The sequence below is a fragment of the Pleurodeles waltl genome, chromosome 8, assembly GCF_031143425.1.
Source record: "Pleurodeles waltl isolate 20211129_DDA chromosome 8, aPleWal1.hap1.20221129, whole genome shotgun sequence".
Classification (NCBI taxonomy): Eukaryota; Metazoa; Chordata; class Amphibia; order Caudata; family Salamandridae; genus Pleurodeles; species Pleurodeles waltl.
This window is the reverse complement of record NC_090447.1, coordinates 669,091,488-669,111,141: the sequence shown is the minus strand read 5'-3', so window position 1 is coordinate 669,111,141 and position 19,654 is coordinate 669,091,488. Positions and strand designations below refer to the sequence as shown.

Below are 19,654 nucleotides of genomic sequence, written 5' to 3'. Positions count from 1 at the left end.
AATGAGAGTTTGGTCCCTTTTTCAAAAATACATTGTTTTTATTTTTTTGCCTAACAATACACAACCTTCCACCTTTAGTTGTACACTTGCGGTAAACACATCACAATATAAATCCCAGTGCAGGTGTAATCTGTAATCACTTAGAAGCCAGTGAGTAGTATCATTGAGGGTACCGAGGGAAGGGGTGACTGGTTCAGGTCTCAAACAGTCCATTTAGTTGGTATGTAAGTCTGTTGCCGCCAAGGAAAGCTCAGGTGGCATCTGGCTTCCCAGCCAATGCCATGTCCTTCACACCCCCATGTCCTCGCAAACTTTTCAAGGCACCCTGGCATCACACATCAGCTCCATACAATTGGTCATGCTAGTTATCCACATGTCCTTGGTCTGGGTCATTTGGCTTCCCAATCCCCATGGTGCAATTCACCAGGAAATCCCCACTGAGCAAAATAGTAATTGGGTTCTGTCTAAATGTGTCAGTATTGCTGGATATTCCCAGAATAGCAAATTCAGGAGTATCTGGGACAAACATCCCCCAAACCTCACTAGTATTTACTTATGTAGGGACACTTGCAGATCGTGTGGAAAAATGAGCCCTCCACTTTTTCGCAGCTCAGGTAGTTAGGTGACTGTGCTTTCCCTATCTTAGATATCCTGCTTCTATTATTTTAGACCTACTTCTCCTGTCACCCTACATCTGGGAGGTATGATGACCTGTCTATGATGGAGCCAGGCAGCAGCGCCACCACATAGAGTATAGCATCTCATCCATGGAGGATAGTGTCTTTGCGTATATGAGGTGGAAGTGCAGCCAAGTTGGGAACAGCAGGTGATAGAATGCATGAGCCTACATCGTCACAGAAGGATAAGGTCCGCCAGTTTATCGCGTTCACCCAAACTGGGAAAAGCACTTCTATTTACTGTTTTTTGCAGAATTAATGGAAACTAGAAGTGGCAACAGACAACTACTTCCAGAATCCAGATTTTCACTACAAAGAATCCATGAAAAACTCAGGAAGAAATTAGAAAGCTTGTTTAACCGGTACAAAGACCTGCACCATGAGAATAAAATAGGTATAGGTGGAATTCAGCAGTTTTGCAATGATTTAAACCTAGATCCTGCCCGAATACGTGTCTTGGTAATAGCATGGAAATTCAGGACAGCCACACAATGTTAATTTAGTAAAAACAAATTTATGGGGGCATGAGGGAACTTGGGAGTGACAGCATAGGAAAGCTGAAGGTGGTATTGCCAAGATTAGAACAAGAACTCAAGAACGCCTTAAAGTTAAAAGACTTCTATCAGTATACATTTTATTTTGCTAAAAATCCTGCACAGAAAGTTTTAGATTTAGAAATGACAAATGCAAAGGGCGTGGCCACGCCTGCGACAAAATGGTGGCACAGCAGTGAAGCTCCCGCACCTGAAGCCGCTAAAACCTGCGCTAACGAGTCACTGAACCATCTTCACTGTCGCTGGGTGGGGGACCTGAATACTCTTCACTATTGGAGGGCCGGGGAGGAGCAGGATGCTGAGCTGACGTGGCTGGAGCAGCGGAGAACTGCACTGCATGTCGGGAGACCCGGCGTCACCTACGAAGCCCCGACAGGGGCAGCGGGTGAGCCTGTGGCTGCGGGCTACAGAGCCCCACCAGGTTGTGTCATCTTCCTCCCCCGCGCTGAGTCCTGCTGCTGGGCAGCCACTAGTGAGTGCAATTTCACCATCAGCGCTAGCCCAGGTACCATCGGACCAGGACCCAGACGCAGCGTCGCACAGGCCGGAGTGACTGGCGGAGTGAAGGAGTAACTGATACTGCAACATGCGGACTGTTACTATCAATCTCCTCATACATGGTGAGACTCTAACCTGTCTAACACAGGGGATCACTGATCAGTGCTACCACGCCTGGTCCTTAGTAAGTAAACTTACAAGGGGACTCGTATAGTCCGATGAACCTTTAGGATCGCATGAAGTATCCTAGCCATGTAGTAATCGCTGAACATCGATTATCAATGTAATCAATCAACAACCACTAAGAGAATCATTAAGCATGAGACAATAAATCAACATTACATGAATAATCACAACTCAATTATACGTTTTATCAATTTTATTTCCCTATTAGTTACAATACTTAGGGCCAGATGTAGGAAACTCCCAAATTGCGACTTGCAAATTGCAAGTCGCAATTTAGAATGCAGAAAGGTGTCTCAGACACCTTCTGCGAGTCGCTATGGGGTCACAAAGACCCAGCTCATTAATATTAATGAGGTGGGTCGCAATTTGGGAACAGCAGACCTCCATGTGACTGCTTTTAAATAAATAAGTTTTTTTTTCAAAGTGCAACCCGTTTTCCTTGAAGGAAAACGAGCTGCACTTTGAAAAATAAACCGAAACCTTTTGTTTCGGTATTTTTCAGGGTAGGTAGTGGTCCATTGGACCACTGCCTGCTCTGAAAAATTATTATTAGGTCCAGTCACAAAGGGGAAGGGGTCCCATGGGGACCCCTTCCCGTTTGCGAGTGGGTTACCATCCACTTCAAGTGGATGGTAACTGCGAGTCCATTTGCAACCGCTTTCGCGGTCGCAAATGGAATTGCATACCACTGCGACTCGCAAATAGGAAGGGAACACCCCTTCCTATTTGCGACTCGGAAATGCATTTTGCGAGTCGGTTCCGACTCGCAAAATGCATTTCTACATACCAGATGGGGTTTAGCGACTCGCAAACGGCGTTTTTCGCCGTTTGCGAGTCGCTAAACCTTTCCTACATCTGGCCCTAAGTCATCAGGTAAGATCAAACTTTATTCAACCAACTCAGAATTAGTTCATTAATGACCACCAATAACATTATCTAATCAGAACTTGAGAAAACATATGCTTGAATGCTTCAGCATAAGCCAACAAAGATGAATATAATGGCATTAATAGCAGAGCTCAGCAATCAGTCTGTCAATCATGTGTCACTGTCAACGTCACCCAAAAGACTCTTACCTAACCCAGATTAGCATTTAGCATGTGGGACTTCATGCAAAAAAAATTAGAAAACATCTAGCTAGGAGAAAAACTATAAAACAACGCAGTTGGTACCTATAAAGAAAGGCATAAAAGTAAAACAGTCACATTGTAATAGCTACCTATAAACAAAATTGATCAGCAACAAAGTCAGTCTTCACCTTCAGGTCATCAATCGATCAGCAACGCATCAGGCTCTCAAGAGCATGAGCTCAATGACAATCTCAAATTGCTTCTTCTGGCATCAGCATTTCTCCCATCGCATCTGAAGTTTTAGCCCCTAGTCATTACTTTTTATTAGAGTTTTTCAGTCCATCCCCCTAATTCCTAATTGGCCGGTCAATCGGCAGATATGACTCTAACCTACAATATTAGTTTTACAAATTTATGAGTTCCAATGTTTCTCCATCCCCAATTAGTTGATTGGTTCGCTGTACGATGCTCTCATCAGGTATCGAAAATGTTGCATCTTCTTCTCCAGTCAGTGCTTCTATTGGTCGAGTCCTGGGAAAATACATTGAGTCTGTCTTACATCAAACTTGTTACATTTCCTAGTCCCTCATCTCCTGTTCGTCGGTACATTGCAGAAAATTCTAGCTAAGCAGATTTTATTAACGTATGCAGTTCAGGGACAGTCCAACGCACCAGCTTCTGTGCAGTGCGCTAGAAATTCAGCTCCTGTATGAGGCCTGGAAAGGCTAGGCCACAACTTCGGCTAAAGCTAACTCTACAATATGATGCAAAACATAGGCTATACATCTCAATATGACATATTACTACATTATTATTATACATTTTCACTATTTCACAAATTTTTAGCTCTTTTAGTACAAGTTTGTATAAGTGGCTGACATACCCCGTGGGCACATTTTCAAACATGCACACTAATTTTTCTCTACGATTAACTTCTCTATGAACTTTTGTAAATCATAACATATAAGCATTTATTAATAATTTCTGATTAGCATATCTGCTTCAACAGTCCCTCCTCTGATGACTAAATGTCACCACACCTTTCTTTCCTCATCACTCCACAATTCTGTTTCAGCTGTATTTAGTCTCCTTCTCAAATCTTCCCTATAAATTATTTTCCTGTTTCGTTCTTCCCTCTTCTGGTTATTTTAAGATCTTTTCAATTTTATCTTTTGACATCATTTACATGAACCCCATAATCCTAATATGCACACAATCACAATTAATATCCCTTGTATGATTTTTAATAATAACCCATTTCAAATTTGACTAAGCCAATTTCCCACTGAAGCAAATCTTTTTCCGACCTTTTCCCAAACACCTGGTTCTTTCAATTATTTTAAATCTTTACTTGAGTTAGTCAGATTAGGGAGTTAGGGCCAGATGTAGCAAAGGTTTTTCCCCATTCTGTGTCTATGGGAAAAAGTGTTCGTACATATGGCCCTAAGTCTCTTATCTCCCTATCATTCTCTGGGATATAGGAACAACAATGCCTAGCATTAATCATCTTACAGACTCCGCCGTCTTTTGCTAAAAGAGTATCTAAAGCAAGCCTATTTTTAAGCGTCATAGCTCTATCCGAGGCTAATTCAGTATCTATCAGGAGTATTGCCCCTGTAAAATTCCTCAGCATGTTATCCACAATAGTAGACAACTTACGTATCTTGATCAAATTCAGAATGACTCCCACTGAAGGAATCACTGCACCAAAGATATCTCCCACAATTGCAGAAGAGGTTTCCCTCCTCTGTCGCTTATGAAGTAATTCAGTCAATTTCAGAAACTTAAGTCATCTATCTGATAAATTTTAGGGAAAACTATCCCCAAATAACATGTCCCATACCATCCTCTTGGAAGACGGTAATAAGCATCAAGTCCACAAATATAATAGATCCCAGGAAAAGCAGGGTCCTGACCATTCAGCATAAATGTCCACTTACTCAAACAAAAACAGATGCCTACATACACTCGTTCCCACAAATAAAGTGTCAGTGCGTGATTTTGGCCTATATATATGCAAAGCTTCCCTACATGTAATGCAGCTAATTTCCCTTGCGTTTTAATTGCAGTGTAAGCATAATAATTTTTATAAGTCCTTTTCTCTAAACATTTTTCTTTTAATGCTTTTCTCCTATCATCAGTATGCCCTATGAAGCTCTTTTCCAAAGGTGTAAGCTAGCATGTAAGGTTATTACGATGCGCATATGCGGTCCCAAATGTTAGTGTTGGCTCAAAGAATCCTCTAACTAGTACTATATCATGCTCTTTAGCTACTCTACTCAGATATCTAATAATAGGAACAAACAAAAACACCATGTCATAGTTGGAATAAAAATACTGTATATACTCTTGGTTATAAAATCTTGTTAGTAGCAAACTACAGCTTATTCCATAAGTTAGCGGAAGACTATGGTACATAACCCCTTCTTCTACTGACAAAGGAATTTGCGTACACACAAGACAATTCCTTGCATCCATTGTTTCAACATACTCACTCAACAAGCGATAGAAAACGTCAGAAGAAAGCTCTCCTTGTGCATTAGTATAATCATGTAAGTAGGCCTTTTCATATCATGAACAGACATTCGCACAATTATTATTCTAAACAAGATTCCACACATAACTGCCAATCCAACACTCATGTATCTACAGTGCCTAGCAATTCTATCTTGATTATTTAGCTCAGCCATGAGCTGTAAAGAATCAGAAAGCAGAAGTAACTTTTATATAAGGTGCAGTAATATCAAAAATCCTTCTCTCACAGTTCAGTTCACATCCAGGGAACCCTTTTCCTTTGCCAAAATCGATTAGCAGCTTGTCAGATCCGGTTTTTAGTGTCAAATCAGGATATCAATGTCTCTTCCAGTTTATTTTCAACAGTCTCTTTTAAGTTTTTCAGATCAGCTCAACAATTTAGCTTCTTGTTTCCCTTCAGGTTACATCAAAGTACTGACTCAGAACTTCTCTATCAAAACAAAAAGACAAATTTGTGTTGCCATTCATTGGTAGTTGCATATGCCTATTCAGGACCTGCGTAACGTCGACTTGCTATTCTCTTTCTTTTCAACCTTCGATCACCACTTAATTCTCCTTCACTCAAATCTTCTTTTCTCGTAGTATCCACTTCTTCCTCTATTGTTTCATTTATGACCTGTTCCTTTTTCTTCCCTATCTGTGATTCTGGCCAATTATCTCCTTTTCTTGTTCACTGTTAATATTCTTCTCAAGATTAGACTTTTCTCCTTCTCTTTTTCTATGGTGTTTTCTCTTGATGGACCTGCAACTGGTTCAGGAGGAGTCGGATCACTATGACTTTGATCCGTCTCAAATATTTCACCCTCTTGGTCTGGCGCTTGCTCTGTCTGCTTTTCAGCACCGTCTGCTTCTGGGAGAACCTCTGCTGAGCTAGGCTCTCCTGCTGTATCCATTGAGATTGGTTCTTGTGCACCCTCCTATAATTCTTCACCTTCGTCTCTTACAGGGGTAACAGAACCATCTTCCACGAGCTCTGGGCTCAACTTCAGGCTCTATTGGCTCTTTTTCTGGCTCAGGTGTGGCGACCTGTTTCACGGTTGTTGGTGCTTTCAACAACACTTCTTTATGATCTGGTGGACATACTACTCTCTTTGTATGGGGACGCGCACAACGCTGCTGCCACTGTTGGTGAGGAGGAGGGGCTGATCCAGGGCCGGGAGCTGCTGCCACTGTTGGTGAGGAGGAGGGGCTGATCCAGGGCCGGGAGCCTTTTAAATTCAACAAATGCGCTCCCGCTCGCGGGACATGCAAGACGCTGCTGCCACTGTTGGTGAGGAGGAGGGGCTGATCGAGGGCCGGGAGCCCTTTAAATTTAACAACTGCGCTCCTGCTCACGGGACGCGCCCGGGCAAAGGGTGGGCCCGTCCTTGCCCGTCATTGCCAGGAAGAGGCAGGGCAGGGCCCCTCCCCCCCGATATCCCTCTAAAGACTCTGGATTAGGCAGCCCATAGGCGTGTGGCTGCCTGAAGGTACTGTGTTGGTGTTTCTTCTTTTTTTCATAACTTCTTTGCCACCCAGTGTGGGGATCTGACTTTTTAGCATTTAACAAAGTAAAAGATAAATCAGCATTTCGCTACTAGGTTAGTTTTTTAAATTATATCTGCTGTGGTATTTATACCCTTCTTTTCCCTTTTTTCTATCGTGGCAACAAATCTGAGGATACTAACAACCTACCAAATGGGAAAGAGGAAAGCCAGTAGTAATCCCACCGATCAGGGAGGGGCTAAAGAAGTACCCAGACATACCGCCGAGAATTGTACACTGACTCAAATTGACGATCTTATAGAGGAAAGATGTTACTGCTAACACGAATGACATAAAATCCTTTTTCGCCCCTGTGAGTAGAGAATCACAGATATCTATATCTCAGGGTTCTAACTTAGAATCTAATAGGTCAGAAAACCCACATAACCTAATAGAGAGCCCTAAATCAAGCCTGCCTAGACGGCAAGATGGTGTCCCACCCCTTATAAATTGTAATAACCGTTTTTCACCTCTTGCCCTATTGCCGCCACTTGAATCAGAGAAGATTATACCAAGGAAAATAGAGGAGTCAATATCATTCTCAGCTATCCAGAAGGAACAGCCTGCTGAATTACAACTAGTGCAGATAAAAGCTGAAATTCTGAATCTTAGGGAGTACCTTACATCCTTTAGCCAAAATATACATGAGAAGTTGGACGACATATCTATAGTCATTGGAGATATAAGGCAGGCATCATTAAAATCTGACTCTAACTCCCTGGCGAAGCCAACCTTATTAGCTGAAACATCCATGACAGGGAGGAGTAAGGGTAAAAGGGCTCAAGTGCGGAACATCCACGGGGCGATGGTGTACCTCCTGTAGTGGGCACCTCTAATAAATGTGATAAAATCCTGAAGAAGGGGGCTAACTGTGAGGTGCACAGAAATGAACCCTTAGATAAGAGGTCTATAAGCCCTTTGAGAAATGCCCCTTCAAGTCAGACCAGACATAGTGAGTATGATATATACATGTTAAATGTCCCCAAGCTAAGTAATGGTCAACAAGAGCAAGGGGATTCTCTTAAAAATAAAGTAATCCATTGGATAAGGGGGACAAAGAAGTGCAGCTCTATTATAAGGGATGACATAGCCACCGCACAGAGATATACAAGAGTAGGATTGACAACAGATTTTATAGGGTTAAAACTGACTAGCCAGAGCCTAGTTAAGGGCCTTCTGGCACTTGATGCAAGAGTGAGACCTGGTGCCTCATCCCAAGTGTCACTTGCCCATAAACTCCCCCAATCACTGACAAATTTGGGTTTTCACGAGAGAATTAACATCCCAGCGGCTCAGGATATATGTACCCATAGAAGGGATCAAATGAACAGCCCAACTTCAACCATAGACTGACATGAAGCCCCTACGGTGAAGGCTGGGAGAGACAGTATACCCAGTCGCGATCCCTTTACATCGAGTAACCAGATACCATACACCTTGGGAGCGGAGACAAAAGTATATTCCAGTGATTTACTAAAGGAGAAGGACCTGGGAGGAACGCCTCGTCTAAATGAGACTAGAGAAAAGCCGTCCGATATGGGGGATGGTTTTGATTTACCAATCAGGTTCCTATCTTGGAACGTGGCAGGGCTGCTTCAGAAAACAGCTAACCCTGACTGGTGCAGTTTTATAGATCAACACCATATTATTTTATTGCAGGAGACATGGGCTTCATCTGCAATGAATAGAGAAGATTATTGGACCTTCCAGAAGACCGCGCTTCCATCATCATCTGGCAGGGCCTCAGGGGGTTTGATAATCTGGCTAAAACATGATTTGTTCCCTAAGGTGAAGGAACTAGCAACCCCTACAAGGGATCTACTAGCTGTTGAGGTTGAAATTAGTACTACTAGGGGCCCTGTCAGTATAATAATTGTAAATATATATGTCAGACCGGGTATCCAAAGGACGCAGACTGTTCTGATGAGTATGCTAACAGATTTCCTTAATTGTCTTCCTGGAGGGCTGGATTTAATTGTCGCAGGTGATTTTAATATGCAATTGAATTGCAGAGACGACAACCAGCAAAGAGGAATCCAGCTAGCAGATCCATGGGATAGATCTGGGCCGGTGCAAGTTATATCCAAGAAAGAAGGAGGAGCATTAGACCTACTTGAAGATTTAATAAAAATAAAGGGATTAAGAATAGTAAATGGAAATACCAGATCAGACACCCCGGCGTCGCCTACATATAGGAGAGGCCTATACTCTAGCCATCTGGACTATGTTTTAGTAGATGACGCTCTTTGGAAATCTCTTATTGACATGGTTGTTCTCCCTCGTCATGATAGTGACCATCAAGCTTTGAGCGCCACCTTTTCTACTATTCTATTTAGTTGTAAATCATTGACAACACGGGCCCAAAGTAATGTTTTAACTATGACCAATGATTATAAAAATGTGAAATGGGATTGGGTGGAGAATGACGTAAACTTCCAACTATTAATTTATAGAATAGTTGTAACAACGCTTTCCCCACTGAAGCACACAAATATGATATTGGTGGATTTGATCAATCTGCATAGTATCTTGATTACCCAGCTAAAACCACACTTTCAGATAGTAAGGAGGCGAACAGAGACTGGGATTAGAACATTAAGATGGTTCTCAAACTCCTGCAGTCTGGCTAAAACACACCTATTGGGAGCACTTAAGGCAGGGAACTGCCGAGAGATCAGAAAATCCAGGGCTGCATATAAAGTGGTACCTAAAAACGCAAAAAAAGAGTGGGTAACTAAATATTGGAATAGGCTGGTTGATGCACTTTATGAGAAAGATTTTAAATTATTCTGGAAATTAGTGGCAGACAAAAGCAGTTCTCAAGGTGTGGAGAACTTTCTCGTAATTCAGCCTGAAACTTGGGTGACGCATTTTAAAAATGTATACAGTAAAGCTCAAACTAGTAGCACCACTATTCCTTCTTTAAAATCTAATTAACTCTTTGCCAATACTTCTACGGACGGGAGAGTTATATCATCCAAATTCGGCCTGGATCTTTTCTCCCTGAAAGAAACAACTCTGGCTCTTCAATCAATACGGAAAGGGAAGGCCCCTGGTCTTGATGGCCTCCCAGGTGATCTATATTTGTCCCGACCGACAACTTGGTCTCTGTATCTAAATGCGCTCAGCAACGAGATACTGAGGGGGGGAGGACTTCCTAAAACGTGTCAAGGAGCAATCATAGTCCCTAGTTATAAGAAAGGGCCAAGGGAACAACCTTCCAACTATAGGCCTATTAGTCTAATTGATGTTAGCCAAAAGATATTCAGCAAGCAGGTACTGAACAGACTACATGCTTGGATAGAGGATTCTCATATTCTCTCCGACTTCCAGGCAGGTTTTAGAAAAGGAATGAGTACAATAGATCAGGTATTCAGGTTTAACCTTCTCTGTTGGAAATACTTGTTACTTAATAAGAGCCATCTATATGTAGCCTTTATTGATCTAAAAGCTGCCTTTGACATGGTACCTCGGGATCTATTATGGAATGTCATGGAGAGCTATCAACTTAAAGGAGAATTACTAAGATTGATTAGGCTTCTACATGAAGGGACCTACGCTCAAGTACGTTGGTCACAAAGTGGTGATCTAATGGAAGCTATTCCTGTTAGCAGGGGGGTTAGGCAGGGGTGCCTTTTGGCACCAACATTGTTTAATCTTTATATTAATGGAGCAGCAGACCAACTGCTAAACTGCAACCATGATGCCCCAAGGCTAGCTGGATCCCCTGTCCCCATTTTAATGTTTGCTGACGACACTTTATTAATCTCGAGAACACCCATGGGCTTGCAAAATTAACTGGATGCTTTTTATAATTTCTGTTTTACCAGAGGTCTTGAAATAAATCCAACAAAATCAAAGTTCATGGCTTTTAACCCACATAAATCGTTTAGGGGGAAAATGACCATAGCAGGCCAACCAGTGGAGAGAGTCAGCCAATTTGACTACTTGGGGATCAGGCTAAGTGATGACCAACACTGGTCGGTGCAGATTGGGAAGAGTCTGACAGTACTCAGGCAGAGGTCAACAGCGATAGGGAGAAAAAATGCTAATACCCTAGAAGGGGAGATATCACCTGCCATTACTGTTTACAAAGCAGCGGCAGTTGCAGCTTCAATCTATGGCGCTGAGCTTTGGGGATACACTAACTCTAGGTGCTTGACTACGGTAGAAAATCGTTTCATACAGAATTTCTTGCGGCTACCGATGAGTACCCCTCTCATCCCCCTTAGATTTGATCTAGCCTTAAATGAGATCCATAACGAAATTGCACTAAGACCACTTATGTATTGGGTTCGTCTTTGGACTTCGGAGTACTTGACTACTTCCATGTAGCACTAGATGAGTTTCTCGTAGGTGACTGTGCATTAAAGATCCTGTGGTTTAGACACATCAGAGATATATGTAAACTCCTTAAGATGGAGGAGGTGTGGAGTACTCCTCACAATTTGACCAAGGATGTAAAAGTGCGTGTAAAAAGGTGCTACTGGGAGAATATCTTGCCTCAAATCATGTCTAAAAAGCAAGGCAGTCGGACTCTACAGTTCCTAGACCATAAAAATAGCCCCAAATTCGTGGCCTATATGCACAATGTAAAACCTCCCTATACTAAAACACTTTTCATTAAATTCAGATTAAGGATCCTCCCGCTCAAGACATTTACAGCGCGTTGGAGAGCAGAGAATAGTAGCTCATTATTTTGTCACTATTGTCAAAAGACAAGAGAATCACTCGCGCATTTTATGTTTTTTTGCCCTAGATATTTGGTACCAAGGAAGAAGTGGATTGCTCCGTTATGTAGGTCAGTGGGGATTAGGGAATGGAATACAGCATTACGCTTTTTGACAACTGACACAAATGACAAAATAGTTTTTCCAGTTGCAAGATTCCTGCAAAGTGCATGGGCTATAAGAACCAGAGAATTGTTATAATTGCGTGTTTTAACACATTGGTCTTAGATTATATTTATTTAGCATAACAAGTTTTAACTGTTTGGAGTTAAGATATAATGGCCTAATAATTGTATATTTAATATTTTAGGATTTTTAGATTTTAAGAAAAATGGTTGTTTTGCACTGTTTTCAATATCTATGTGATCTTACAACTTATTTAGCTTGTTCATTTATGATATGGCGCTCTATTGTTTACTTTTAGGGCTTTTAGCCAAAATAAAATTACTATTTGTATGGCTCGCGTGTATCCAGTTCAGGAGTCCTGCACAATTCACAGCTGTCGTAGTTGCTAACACCACCTGATAAGGACCACTCCAACGCTGCTCCAAAGAAGTCTTGAGAACATGACCCAGTGACCGGCTCTCAGGTTGTGCCTTGGATTGTGGATGGGTGGTAGGGTAGTGGCCTGCACCTGCTGAGAGAAAGAGCGAACTACATCAGCCAGACCCTTGCAGTATTCCAACACCATATCATCTGTAATATTTACAAGTGCATTGACAGGAACTGCTGGTAATCTCATTGCTCTGCCCATGAGGATCTCGTGGGGCAATAGCACTGTCTTCCTGTCAGTGTGTTTCTCACTGACATCAGCACCAAAGGCAATGAATCTGGCCTTTTCAGATTTGTAGCTGCACACATCCTTGCAATTCTTGATTTCAAGGTACCATTCATCTGTTCCACCAGTCCTGATGTTTCAGGGAGGTAACTAAAATGCAACTTTTGCTCGATGTTTAGTGCTGCACATAAGAGTTTAATCACCTTGTTATTGAAGTGAGTTCCCCTATCTGATTCTAGAGGGATTGGAAACCCGAAACGTGGTATCAACTCTCTAAGTAACAGCTTTGCTACTGTGAGACTGTCATTTCTTCTTGTGGGGTATGCTTCAATCCAGTGACTAAAAACACTCACAATCACCAACACATATTTCAAACTTCCACACGCAGGCATCTCAATGAAATCCAATTGCATTCTGCTGAATGGACCTCCTGTTCTTCCAAAATTCACCACTGTCCCTTTTCCCACATTTAGCTGCTGACAAATTATACAGCAATGGCACACTGCCTCTGCTGCCTGCCTGGATAAGGGGGGGCACCTACTTGCCCCAGACTTAACACTGGTGGTCTGCTGCTAGAACACTGCTGCCCCCAGCATCATAATAGACTCCTGCAATTCATTTCTACTTCAACAGCAGCCATCCCCCACACATGAAAAGGGCTTTGCAGGGGTGGGGGACCCCGCTTTTTTGACCACGCACACACTGATTGCACCTATGGCGCCTTAACTGTGGAACTTGTTTTTAGGGGACCTAAGGCCTCAAATGGACCTTGAGACGTGGAACTCTTGCGGCTATGCCGGCTCCTGGCACTATCGCCCCTCCAATGACCGCTCACTTGGCCCAGCACCACTTTGGTCTGCGAGAACCTGCAGTGGCAGCTCCTGGTGCTAAAAGAAAGGCTGCTAATGACTGTACCGGCGCCGCCAGGCCCACTCCATACTCAACTGCCATCATTAGGCCTTGCGGGATAAGATCCCTAGCTTGGCATTCACTGACTATGGGGCAAGTAGATAAAAAAAAGTGCAAAATCTCCTTTGAGCACACTGGGGCCTCTGGGAAGTCAGGGACACCCAGTGGCAAGGACGGTGGGGAAATGGCCGGTGCGGACCAAGAACACTAACATTATGACAGAGGTCTGTGAGGGGTTCCGCTACATAGACACCCGGTTTGACACACTAACTAGCAGAACTGACATACGGGGAGTGCGCTTCTACCGCCAGAATGTTCGGCTGGATGGTGCGAAGGACCGAATCTGGACCTTGGAAGATGGGGCATTGACAGTGCATAAGTGCCTGAAGAAAATCGAGAGTAAACTCAAAATTAATGCCATCAAGAATTTAGAAGCCAGATCCCAACACAGCAAACTGCGCATCCGGTGAGTCGCGGAAACAACAGACACTGGCCGAATGGACCTCTTTGTTTACCGCCTCCTTTCAGATCTCTTTTGCTGCCACGATTTCACCTGCACATTTGTGGTGGAACGTGCCCACAGCTTGCTTGGACAACGGCCATCCCTTGTTGAGCTGCTGCACCCCATCATCGCCCATCTCCGGAACTTTTGGAATCGCAACACAGCACTCCACCTGTTGTGTGAGATGGGAGAAGTGCAACATCAAGGCTCCTGACTTTCCTTCTTTCCTGACTTCACTATGGTCATGCAAGATGCCCGTCCGAAATATGCACAAGCTAAGAACAAGCTAAAGAACCTGGGCTTGACGTATGGCATGCTCTATCTGGCCTGATTGCCAGTTGGTGTCAAAGGCAAGGCCCATATCTTGGACACCCATGTGGGCGCCCTGGCCTTCTGCAAACAATATGGCAAAGAAAAATCACCTCCCCTCCACCCCCAACTCCACCCTGGCAGCATACCTGTGCACCCCTCCCTTCCTCCTCCCAACCGGACGCGGCCAGCACAGACCTCTTTCCGTCAGATTGATTCTCACCATAGCCAGATTCAGACTGCTTGCCTCCCAACCCTCTCTGGCTACTCTACACACAGAACTGCACCACTTCTGTTGCATTAGGAACCCAATGTCTTTACACCTTTATTAAACCTTGTGATCAGTTTGAACTTTCATTGCTTCATCTTTAACCTGTCACAGGGACTCAGGCACATGTGTGTTGTTTGCCCCTGTGGTGTACACCGCAATCCAGACTATTACGTTATTTGCATTTCTGTTGTCGGTAATTGGTTCAGGGATGCGCTGGGTGGTTTCATGCCCAGCGTGGGTGGGGGGGGGATAGGGTTCTCGGGGGTTCTGTTTATGATTATTTGTTCAACTCACAGGAAGGGACCATCCTCCCAGCAGGGCTGGGTCACGTCTGCTTTTATGGCCATACTTGATGGTGGGGCATGACAATCGAGGCTCAGCAGTTGAACGTCCATTTCCATCCTGGAACCTCAGGGGCTTAAACAATCCACAGAAGGGCAAACTGGTGCTCCAATGCCTTACACGCCGTGGTATAAAAACTGCATTCTTGCAGGAGAATCATCTCTCGCTCTCCCCCATCAATTTGCACTCTTTTGCCTCTTCATGGGGCCCGCTCCAGTACTTCTCCAATTACAATACATATGCATGGGGTGGGCATCTTAATCCCACTTCACCCCCACAACTCACCTCACTGATGACAATGGCAGATATGTGGCAGTCGTAGGCACCATGGACGGCCAAACTAACCTGTTTCGCAATGTTTATTCTCCGAACACAGACTCCCTAGATTTTATTCATAGCCTAGCGTCACTCTTGGAGTGCATAGAGGCTGACCATATCATACGGGGGGACTTTAACCTCATAATGGACCTTATCCTTGACTCCACATCCACGTCCCCTAGCGGGAAACATCATTTGCTGCAGGCCCTACACAACCTTTGTGGAATGCACGTTCAGAGAGATGTCTTGCACTTTGTAATGGCTACACATTCTATTCTGCCCCCCACAACACATGGACTTGCATGGACTATTGGTTACTATCGGCTACAGCTGCTCTGTGGCTGCGCTTTGTCACCCATTGCCCGCACACCCTATCAGATCACTCTCCTATCTAGCTGTCACTTGTCATCCCATATGAGTGGAGATTTGAGTGGCGCTGGCGCTTTCCACTTAACGCCCTCCTGGATGAGGTGTTCAGGTCAGAGCTCCATATTGATATAAATTGAATACTTCAACCTGAACGAAGGCACTATTCGCTGAAAAGCTTTTAAAGCTTATCTAAGGGGAACATCCATCTCAAAACATGCAGGCGTTCTGCTCAATTCTCACAACAGCCTGGCCCGCAAGAAACTGCGCAGTGCGATAGTAACAGGATAGAGGCTCAATAACACTGTGGTCTCCAATTGACGAGACGGATAATATTACTGCATGAGTTTCGAGAGCTGGCTGAGCGAGATGTTTCATTCCTAGGGAAACATACCAGGGCCAGATGTTAGGGGGTGGTGAACGACCTGGCCGCACTCTACCATGTTTGCTGTGACCCAGTCACCACCCGACTCCCCCTCTCCACCAGGGTCACTGCATACATTCCTACATTACTGCTACTGCCTGATGGGACCAGGGTAACTGACATAGATCATACAAGCAATTAACTCTCTTGACGGGTCCAAAGCCCCCGGTCTAGACGTACTCACTTCGGAGTTTTACAAGCCTTATTAATAACTGCTAGACTCACACCTACAGGAGATGTATGCCGAATCGCTGGAAGTTGGGTCCTTACTCCGAACACTGCGTGAGGCTGTCACCACATTATTAGTAAAGCCTGGAACGGACCCACTGTACTGTACTGCACCTCATATCAGCCCCTATCGCTATTTCATTTTGATAACAAGATACAGGCCAAGGTGCTGGACACCAGGTTGTCGCATTTGTAGATGAAATCATATCACCCTTGTAGTCTGGTTTTGTCCCATGCCGCTCCACCTCTGAACCTGCGCACAGTGCTCTTGGTACTGAATAGGATTTCCCACACAGTGCCAGCAGTGATCACCTGTTAGACGCAGAGAAAGATTTCGACTCAATGGAGTGGCCTTTCTTACACGCAACGTTACTGAAACTCGGACTCCCTCATGGGTTCATTGCACTTGTTATGTTATTATATTCCCAAACTCCAGAACGCAAAAGAACCAATGGCTGTCCCTTATCCCTTCTCCTATTCATAATAGATATGGACCCCCTGGTTTAACATCGAAAGGAGAGGCACCTCCATTAAGGGCGGCAATTTAAACCAGGCCCGTTTTTACTGTCGCTAGATGTCGACGACATCTTAATATGTGTCCACCATCCAGCTGAGAACTTAGCACCCATAGTTTGGGAGATTATCAGTTTCAGCACCTTCCCCGGCATCACCATCAACTGGAACAAGAGGGAACTCTTTCGGCTTACTGATGCCACCATGTCAGTAGCCTGCAAGTTCCCCCTAAAGTGGTGCAATGTTCCCGTCCGCTACCTTGTAATTCTATTGCATCGGGACAAAGAGCAGGTAATCAGAATTATGGCCCGCGACAGACAAAATAACGACACAAATAGAGGAGTGTCTGCCCCATCAATGGCCAGCGAATTGCCGTTATGAAAATGGTTTTACTTCCCTGCTTTCTACATCTTTTTATAAATATCACGATCCCTCTTATCAACGCATTCTTCACCACGCAGAGAACTCTTCTCCAGTGACTAGTCTGGGCAGCCACAGGCCCGGGGTTGGCTGGGACACCTTGGTGCTTCCCTACAACCAAGGGGGTCTGGGGAACTAAATTTACAACTTTACTACCTGGATGCACAATGTCATTTTGCGTACAATTTGTACCATCGTGATGTCATACCAGAATGCAATCAGGCAGACCCCACACCCTTCTCTTCCATCCTCCCATGGTGTCTCCCACTGCACCCCACTGACATTTTGACACTTCCCACCACTTGTTGGGCATGGAGGAAGCTCCCTTGTATTCTTGGGGGAATCTCCCCTGTTCGCCCACACTACCATTAGCAGATGTCCAATGGATCTCCCCTCTCCCCCAAACGCAGGAGAAGGTGGTTCAACAAACACTGGTACATCACGCTTTACATACGTTCAGGAGAGAGATTCCCAGGTGGCCACGTCCTCTCACATGTTGACGATGTACGATTTGCCCGCGCTATCCCAATGGACAATTTTGTCCTACGCCGTGTCCACAGTGCCCTCTGTGCACATATTCTCTCATATCAACTAGCCCCAAAGGAGTTTACTCCTGTCATTAGTCATAACTGGTCCTGATGGTGAATGCTTAGTGTCCAAACTCTACCATACATGTGTGGTACTGTTGCCAACTCGAGATACCAGACTCCAGGAAGCCTGGGAATAGGAATTAGGCCGACCCCTCTCCAATAAAATCAGGTACTATTGCTACAACCAAACCAAGCTTACGTCACCTAACCACAGACACAAAATTCAACATTATAAATTTCTACTGCACACATACACCATACCTAGTGCCCTAGCAAAGACAGACCCTTTGAGATCCTCCAATTGTCTGAAGAGCCATACAGCGGAAGCGAACTTCGCACGGTCCTGCAGCCCCATAGGTGGCTTTTGGAGCTCAGTTTCCATTCAACTCTCAATAATCATTTGGACTGACTTGTTGCTACACCTGCTCCTAGCCGTACTGGGGTGTGTGGAGAATGTATCACGCAGAGTCCACAGGTTCAGGGAATAGCTCCACTATTGGTGAAGCTGGAGATCGCCATACACTGGTGCAGTCACTGTTACTCTTCTGCCTTTGGCTATAAAGCATGACATACTGCTATACCACTTTTGAGGTATATGCCACGCTCAAACCCCTACATCTAGACCAAAGGACATATGGCAACCACTTTGTGAATATCTGTTATTACAGAAGCATCAGGATTCAGACTACCGGACTGTGATGCACATGTAGCCCCACTACCCTTTATTCCACAGTATTCCCCCAACTGCTTAGCCATACCTGCGTGACCCAATGTTGTGCCCAGCCGCTGGCCCTACCACTGATGGATATATCAGTTCCCTACTATTCTATATATCCAAATAGCTACCTTTAATGAACGGCCCTTCTGACCAATGTATTCTGTAATGCTGTTTTGTTTTCCATTATGCCCATCTTGAGGCTGTCCTTCCTGTATGTTTTTTATCCTTTTTCTAAAATGATAAATACTCAAAAAATAGAAATGGCAATTGCATATTGGAATTTAGTTTTGTCAGGAGGTTTACATTTTCAGATCTTTAGAATATGTTTTTATTGGAGAATCAAAAAAAGATAAATTCCAAAAGACATGTTGAATCTTCTTTTAGGCTTTGGAAATATAATGGCAGGTGACATGTTGAACTATGACAAAGAGGAAGCATTACCTATTATAGATGATTTTGTGGAATATACATAACCACTGATCTTGGGAGGAAAGCATAAAGTATTCTATAAAGTCATTTTAAACTGGACTATACTTTCAATATGAACTGCTTCATGGAATAAAGACATTGTTGGCCGATACTTGAGCACTCAATGTCAGCAGTTGCAACAATGATGGGGCTTTGTCATTGTCCGAAATGAGATTCCCATTTTGTTAAGCTTATGCAAAATACTGGACACTGCAAGACAATACTCAGAAAATAGTTTTGTCTGTTTGTGGGATGTTGACTTCAACTATTGGTTTTGTTGTCCCATAGACAATGTAGATTTTGGATGATTTTATACTTTGGAGAGTAGTGGTGAGATAACACTTTATTCGCAAGAAAGAAAGATCTGACAGAACAGAATGCCATTCAGTTTGTGGCTTGAGGTAAAAGACCAGCAGTAAAATAACAAATGTATTATATTGTACTTGCAGAAAGAAAACACTTTCAAAAGGATGACAATGCGACTTGCCTTAATCGCCACCTTGCGCAGGTGCATCAAAGCTCCTTCCAAATTTGTGTCCTCCAGTTTTCCACTTCTCTTCCCATCAAGCCTTGAGGTTGTGTAGACTGTCTGGTCTATTTTTTATGAGCATACAGTGTGTATGACATACTGCCCTGCTACTCATGTCTTTACGCCAGTATTCTGCTCGTCAACGTGCTACTGTTTCCTAAATCCGCCCAGTTTATGACAGCCACTTTTAGGGAA

General features: G+C 43.9%; 1 protein-coding gene and 1 pseudogene across 9 annotated transcripts in view; one reads left to right on the top strand and one right to left on the bottom strand.

Annotated features, from left to right (window-relative positions):
* RIOX2 (ribosomal oxygenase 2) overlaps window positions 1-19,654 on the bottom strand; it is a 1,008,555-nt gene that overhangs the window by 499,102 nt on the left and 489,799 nt on the right. The gene's annotated exons all lie outside the window — the stretch shown is intronic.
* On the top strand, window positions 835-19,514 carry LOC138248994 (DCN1-like protein 2; annotated as a pseudogene).